The sequence below is a fragment of the Equus caballus genome, chromosome 5 (genome assembly GCF_041296265.1).
Source record: "Equus caballus isolate H_3958 breed thoroughbred chromosome 5, TB-T2T, whole genome shotgun sequence".
Lineage (NCBI taxonomy): Eukaryota > Metazoa > Chordata > Mammalia > Perissodactyla > Equidae > Equus > Equus caballus.
Window position 1 is genome coordinate 2,111,367 of NC_091688.1, and position 7,959 is coordinate 2,119,325.

The 7,959-nt window shown below is 54.3% G+C and overlaps 1 long non-coding RNA gene across 1 annotated transcript; it reads left to right on the forward strand.

Moving 5' to 3' along the window:
* Window positions 1-3,311: 3,311 nt before the first annotated feature.
* Window positions 3,312-6,763, forward strand: LOC138924356 (uncharacterized). Its single transcript, XR_011439401.1, has 2 exons — window positions 3,312-3,541; window positions 5,691-6,763. It is a non-coding gene; the product is annotated as an uncharacterized lncRNA (long non-coding RNA).
* The last annotated feature ends 1,196 nt before the right edge of the window (window positions 6,764-7,959 follow it).

Here is a 7,959-nt window from a genome sequence, read left to right on the forward strand (position 1 = left end):
TATCTGCAGAGAAGAAATGATAAGGCAGACATAGCGAAAGGCAAATACTGGTTCCTATGAGTGGGAGGGATGCATTTGATTTGCAGGGAACCGGGGGGCTAGAAGGACGTGTCTGTATCTCCAAGTTTTCTAGATGGATCATAAATTGCCTTTGAAAATAGAAAAGAATCAACACATACTATTAGTTTAAAGGGAAAGAATAAAGTAAAGTGAAGGAAGGAGGAAGAAAGAGGGCTGAGCACTCGCCTCTGCGTTGCTCAGCAGTGTGGGCCCCCTCACCCTGCCTCTGTTCACAGGGATGGCGTGTGGGACATCAGGGACCTGAGCAGGAGACATCCTCACCGCCCCCCCCCCCCCCCCCTTAACTGAGAGGTTCAGAATGGTTTGGGTGAAGAAGAAAGCTGGAGCAGAGTTTCAGAAAGGTGAAGAAAGAACCTGGAGGGGTTATACCCACACAGCTTGGACATATTTCCACCATCACCAAACTCTCTGTGGACAAGGAGAGGGGGAAATTAAAACCACCCAGGGAGAACTGGTCAGCTGCATCGTCCCTCCAGAACTTCAGGCTGGGAGATGACCATGGCCTCTAGTCCCTAGGGTTGCCTGTGCTCTCCCCTGACCGTCACTGCTGGGAGGCAGAGCCTTAGAATTGCTGGAGAATGCAGCCCCCACAAGGCAGCTGGGGGCAGTCCAATTTGAGTACTGCCCCATGCAGGAAGGTTTTAAAACAACAAATACTTTCAGGGGTATTTCTTTCAGGAAACTTCCATCTGACTGTGAAAAACAGAAATCTTTCTATGAAGACAACCTTCCTCTGGATTTGAACTTCCTTCTGAGTCCCCCCACTGCCCCATCCAGGCCTGTTGGAGAATCAGCGGAAAGACCAAAACTGCCTCCAAACCAGAGAGATCCATGAGCAGAGAGCGGGGGCGAGATGCTGAGTGTGTGCTGCCATGGAAGGGTGTTGGCTTTTCTACAGGTGACAGCAAAGTCAATGTTGAAAGGGAATGGCCTCAGAGGGCCAACCTAGATCATAGGAGACAGTCTGGGCAGCCCCATCACAGGTGAGTTCACCAAGGGGCAGGTCTCAGGCAGCTTTAAGCAGAGTTAAGCCTGGCCAGGAGATTGCCGGGCTGTCAGGCACCAGGCAAGGCGTGAGCCTGGATGAGTATGATAGTCCCTTCCAGCTCTGAGAGCCAACAAAACCCGTCCCCCTCTCCTCTCTACGGCCAGTCCTGAGTCCTTTCACCTCCCATGCTTTAGGGGCATCAGCAGAATGATCCAAGTCAGGGAGCCCACAACTAGAGCGGCAATGGCTCTCCAAAACCCAAGTGACAGGATAGATTGGGGTTGGCGTTAGGCGCCTGATGGGGCTCCCTCAGGGCAGGGAGGAGGAGGCAAAAAAGGTAATGAATGCTCTCCCTGTCCCTTTAAGGGTTCCAGGAGAGAACCAGACAACCTTCCTGGAAGTCTCTGAAAGGGAAAGACGCTTTGCTTAGTTAACTGGGCTAGGTTCTGAAATGCCTGGAGGAGGAGCAGACTGTGTGAATACCAGGGATTCTGCTCTGGAGCCCAGACCGCCCGAGGGCTGACTACCAGGGTGGGGTTGGAGAACAGGGAGCGACAGCCAGAGGCGACAGAGCCTGCCAGCCCCACAGCCCCACACCCCCACGAGATCTTTCACCAGCTTCTCAGTGAGAAGCTCTGTGCTACGTGGAAAGAGCGTGGGCTCTGCAGTGAGACAGAGGCACTGGCACTTACTGTGCATCCCGTCGTTGTTCATTTCTCATTCAACAAACATTTATTAAGTAACAATTACAAATCAGGCTGGTGCTAGGATATAGTAACTTTATGCCTGCAAGCAAGTCATTTAACTTCATTTAGTCTCAGATTTTATGCAGAGCGTGTTGGGAAGAAGGAAGGCCACTGCATCAATAATATACTTAGAGGAGAGTCTCGAGGCGTTTGTCCATTCCGTCTTAAGGACAGAATCCTAAATGTGATGCTGTGTAGAGAACATACGAGATACATTCTCTGCACAAGTGGAGGTTAGTCTACTCTGGGAAATGGAAAGTGGTGCAAAAGTACGATTCAGCAACATGTCAGCAAGTGCAAAAGTCTCAAGGCTACAGACCAACTCCAGAGGTCGAAAGTGAACCGAGTGCCGTGCGTGGGAAAACTGCAGGGCAGGAGGGCCGAGTGGGGTGGTTCCGAGCTGGGCGTCTGAGGCCAGCATGCTGGCGACGGTGCGCGGTAATGACCTGTTTCTGTGCTGTACTTAAGGGCTTACAGAGCATGTTCACCGGAGCACCAGGCTGGATTCTCACGGGGACCTCTGAGGGAGGCAGGGCCACGTCCTTTTACAGATGGGGAAACTGAGGTCAAGTAACTTGCCCAAGGTGGCAGAGCAGAAGCACGCTGGAGGCTGAGGCCCCTTCCCCCTGGGTGCTCGAGCCCTTTTCCTTACTCTCACTAAATCAGTGCCGCTCGCGCCTCAGCGGCGGCCACTGCAGCAGCAGGCCCGGGCAGAGCCCAGGTCAGGAGGCCGTGGCGCTCAGAGGGGGTTTGGTGCTGGCTGGGACTCCACTTTCTTCCAAGTGGGGAAAACAGAGGGGTCAAGCAAGGGGCAGGAGGGAGCAAGGGAAGAGGCCCCGAGGTCTCGCTCCCATTTTCCCTGTAGGGCTGACTCTCTGACTGCAAGACAGGAATAAAAGGAGGAGGAGTCTGCTCTACTCACCCGTAGGTGCTCTCCTACCATTCACTCATCCGGAGGCAAGGAGGGCCAGAGAAGGGAGAAAACACTAGAAATGCAGCACGAGGATTGGGAGTCAGGCTAGAGGAGGGACTTCCCTGGGCATCTGAGGTAAGCTGCAAAATCTCTAACCTCCCTTCCCTAAGTGTCCCACAGGCTCGCCACGTCCAGTGAACACAGCCCAGGGGGAAGGGGTGGGCGAGATGACATGGGGAAGGATCCATCTCGGGGATCTGAAGATGTTGGATCCTGGTGGCTGGGCAGGTTTTCCCATGCTGGAAGGGGTGGCCTGAATGTGCCAGGAGTTATGGTGATAGGCTGGGTTGGCGTGACTTCTGGAAGGAATTACTACTGTACCTGGACATGTGTGTGTGTCTAGGGTGAGGGGAGCTGACACTAACTTAAATGGCTATAAAGCCATTCTCACGGTCCTGACGCAATGCTCAAGATAATAAGCAAGTGAGTAATTAATAATTAGATGGTGAACTAACCTCTTGCCTCAAGGTATGGTACCACTTTTTCACAATCCATCCCCAGGCCTGCGGGAAAGAGAGGCACAGGCCTGAGTCCAGGAGTCTGGGCAGGGCCCCTGGCCCCCAGACTCTGGAGCCCCAGAGGAACAGAAGGAACTGGTGGGAGGGGCCTCTCTGCTGGGCTCCACGACCAGAGGCTAAGCACCCTCCAGCCGTGTTGGCCAAAAGAGGCCTCGTTGTCGTCCAGTGCACGGTGAAGAGCGTGTGCTAGAGCATCCCTCTCCAGCCCGTGCATGCGGAGCTGACGGTCCAGCAGGTGAGAGAGTGGGGAGCAAGCCCTCCTGCCGGGTGTGCCTGCCAGGTGCGCTGGGAGCGCGCACAGGAGCGCTCTGGGCCGGGTTTGGAGCAGAGAGGTCAGGCCGAGTTCTCCTGCCCCCTCCCTCCTCTGCATGACAACCCCCTTTGACATGCCTCCCATTTTTATCTTTTTTCCCAGTTTTTCTTCTTCCCCCATCTCCAGCTACTCTTTACTTTCCAACTCCATCGCTTCCTAGACTTTGTTGGGTTTTTCTTTTCTTTAACTTCAGAGTCCCTCCGAGGGCTGCCATGTACAGGTGTATGTGTTATTCACTTCACTGGCACAGCTAGGCAGAGCTCATGGCTGTGTCTACCTTTTTCTTGTTTGCATAAAAATGTGGGCTGGCAGTAGCCCTGGCACCTTCATAGACCAGGTGCTGTGCCTGACGCTGAGGAACGCTCCACATCTCTCCCTTCCTTCTCTCCAGCTCACCCTTCTCCTCCTGCCCCATTTCACTCTTGTGCTCACACCCAGAACAGGCTCTCTGGAGACGGCCGGGTGCGCACATCATGGACTCTGGAGTCAGACCTGGGCTTGCTGGCCAGCTCTGCCCTTCCTAGCGGTAAACTTGGGAAAGTGACTTAACTTTGCGGGGCCTAGGTTGCCCCTTTAAAAGGGGAGTGTAGGACCCATCCCACAGCGTGTGGGAGTGAGAATCAAGTGTCATGCCTGACACAGAGTGGAAATAACACCAACCTCGTCCCTCTCACCCCCACCCCGGGCTTGGGGCCCGGTTCTGCCCCCATCGCCCTGCCAGTCTGAGCCTGCTTCCCCACTCCCCGTTCTGTAAAAATAGCAGTCCCTTGCATGTAAGTGGCACTGTTTTCAAAGCACATGCACAGACACTCCCGTTGGCTCCTCACCCCTCTGAGGGTGGGCAGGACAGGCGTCACTTCTGCATTTTATAGGGTGAGGAAAATGGCACCGGAGAGGGGACTTACTAAGAGTTATGTGGCTACAGAGTGACAGAGCTGGACTGGAACCCAAGGCCCACTCTCTTTGTGCTGAGCTCCCCAGGGGTCACACAGGGGTTTCTAGAACTTTACTAACACCTTCCAAGAATAAAAGAGAGGAGAGACAGGTGCCACCTGAAATGCACGGATTCAAAACCTCGCTGCCACTCTACCACCCTGAGCAGAGGGGCAGCAGAGGAGAGCAGGTCAGGAGGCCCCTCTGCGGCAGCGATGGCGGGAAGCAGACCCCCGTCTCCGTCTAACGGCCGGGGCTGACACAGGAAGCTGAGCCCTATCAGGGAGATGCTGACATCAGACCACAGGCAGGGGGCTGCCTGTGATAGAGCCTGTGATAGCATCGCCAGGGCCTCCCGGCTCTGGGACAGGCCTTCCTCCCTTCGCTCACATCTTGGTTGCATATAACGTCTTCGTGATAGAGGCTTCCAGCCCCTCTAACTCTGCTTGGGGCATGCTTTGCTTAGGTTATTTTGAAGCCACTCAGCCACTTTGGGCCTGTCTCACCATTAGCACAATGAGTAGGCTCACTCTGTCCCTTGGAATGGTGTGGGCACAAGGATCGTAGCTCGTTGCCATGTGTATTCCTTCCTGGGCTTTATGGTTTTCAAAATGGTTTCATGTGCGACATGTCATTTGCTCCTTACGGTGACCTTGGGAGACAGGTGTTGTTAAAGGAGGGAAATGTAAACTTAGAGAAGTAGTAAGTGGCTTGCTGGGCCACACAGCCTTGAGTGTTGGAGCCCAGCCTTGACTTCTAGTCCTCTGACCATGTCTCCATCTAAGGAAGGTGACCCAAGGGGGCAGAGGCTACTGGGTGCTGGACCCTGAGCACGGACGAGAAAGGACAACAGTCTGTCTCTGCTCCCTGGTAAAATAGACCTGTCTTCCTGAGAGGGAGCAGGGCAGTGGCAGCGGCTTGGCCCCAGCCCTCCAGACTTCCCAGAGATCATGGAGGAAGGACCAGAAGGAAGGAGGCATTGCAGTGGCACACTTCTGCACTGTGCCCTCACTCTGCACTTGAGACGGCAGTCAGTGGCCCCCCTGCTCTCGGCCTCCTGTTCACCCCCGGCACCCTGGCTTCTGCAAGGACAGAGACTCTGCATTTTCATTTTGATTCTTGTCCCTTCCTTCCACAGCCCCGAGAATGTGCGCACACGTCCCCACCCACAAGGCCACACAGCAGTCTCCCGCGATCTCACAGGCTCCATCGCCCCTGCGTCTCTGCTACATGAAGGGAGAGCCTCCCACGGTGATTATAAGCTCCCCGGAGAGAGAGACCTGTCATTAGGAGCAGACTTTGCACCTGCTTGAGCAGCTAGCTCTCCTGTTTTTCCCTGAGAAGAACGTAGCAGGGCTCTTACAGGCTGCCTCCTGTGCGGGCCTGTGGCCTGCGGTGCGGACGTGGAACAGCTTCCAGGAGGACAGCGAGTGCCTAGGGCTCCTCCGTTGAGTAGGAGAGTTGACGTCCCCGGAGGTTAAGCCACTTTATCCACCCCACCTCCCAACTTCTAGAAAGAACTAAGGGCAAAGGGAGGTCAGGGGAGCTGCAGCAGCGCGGGCTCGAGTGCGGCACTCTCTGGGCCTCCCCAGAAGGCTCAGCAGCGTGTGCCACCCTCGGCCTCTCGGGCTCCCAGAGGCGGGCGCTGCCGCTGTGGCCAGGGGTGGGGTTTGGGGGGTTGGGGGGAGGAAGCAGGCCCTCCAAAGCCGGCGGCAGAGAGCCCCGGAGGGGAGCGGCCCCGGCCTCGTGGGCCTTCTGCTTGCCTCCACGCAGCTTCTCAGACAAGTTGCTCACCTTTCGGAGTCCGCCAGAGGTGTGCATGCTGTTCCTGTGAAGGGCCAAATAGGAAATACTGTAGGGGCCACCTGGTCTCTGTGAGAACCACTTAGTTCTCCCCTTGTGGCACAAAAGCAGCCACAACAATACGGAGGGACGTAAACAAATGGGCGTGGCTGTGTTCTAATCAAACTACTTATGGACACTGAAATTTGAATTTCATACAATTTTCACGTTTCACGAAACAGTCTGCTTCGTTTAATTTTCTTTTTGACCACTTAAAAATGTAAAAACTCTTCATCACTCGTGGCCGTAGAAAAACCGGCCGTGGGCTGGCTTTGTTCCGGCTTTGGCCTGCGGCAGTGGTTTTCTGTGGAGGCCTCCATCGCAGTTCCCTTGTGTGTCAGCCTCCTTAAATAAAAAGACTGATAAAGCTGATTAGAGGCGTGGAGGAGAGATTAGTGGGCACAGCGTCCAGGCTCTGTTTACCGTCTTTGGATAACCATGTGGATTTATTTTAAACCAGTGCTTATTCTGTATCTATTTTGTGCTTTCACGTTAATTCTCTCATCCTCACCGCAATCTTATGAAGCCAAGTGGTAGCACTTCTGTTTTACATACAAGGGCAATTAAATGCAAAGAGGTAAAGTGACTTGTCTGGGGCTGCACAGTTAATATGTGGCAAAGCTGAGATGCAGACGTGTACGTGGTTGTCTAGTCTCCAAGGCCACATTATGGGCCTTTCCCAGCCCCACTGCAGCCTCAGGGGGATTCATCTATCATCCAACCAAACATTGGTTAAGCCCTCTCTAGATGCTGGGGACACACTGGTAGATGGGACAGGAGAGGTCCCCATGTCTAGGAGCACACATTCCAGCAGGAAACCACACAGACTCATGCGAAATAACTTTAGGTGGCCATGAGGGAAGTAAAACAAGGTGATGAATTGGAGGGTCTGGGGAGTGGCTGCGGAAGGAGGTCAAGGCAAAAAAGACCCTCGGAAGAGGTGACATTTGAGCTGAATACTGAAAATTAAGGAGGAGCCCACCCCAGGAAGATCTGAGAGGAAGGCCCTAGGACAACGGGACCCAAATGCAAAGGGCCGGGGCAGGAGCAGCCTGCAGGCAGGTGAGCGTCAGCAGTGGAAGGAGAGCCAGAGACGGAGGCTGGGACGGGCTTGGGTACGTGAGCAGAAAGCAGATTGTGTGAATTTCATGCTTGTGCAACAGGAAGACACTAGAATAAGTCAAACAGAGGAGTGACAAGATCTAATTTACGTTTTTAAAGATCACTTTGGGAGGCAGGAGTTTGGCAGAGAGAAGTATCAATAAACTCAGTGAAAAAGGGGATGATGAGCACAAAGAAGTAAGGGACAGAACAGGACGTTTGCTGTGACCACTAGAGTGGCCTGCAGGACCCTGAATGGGGTGGGGAGGGCTCCTTCTGATGGCCACACCCAAGGGGAACTCTGTCTCCAATTTCCCTCTCCTACCTCACTCCCGCCACCCCATACTTGAGGAGGGAAGCCCTCTGAGACCCAAAGGGCCATGGGAAAGACAACTGGCTGAGGGAGCAGACCAAGGCACGTGGGAGGGCAGTGCCTGTTGCCCCTTCCCCTCCAAATACTGGCT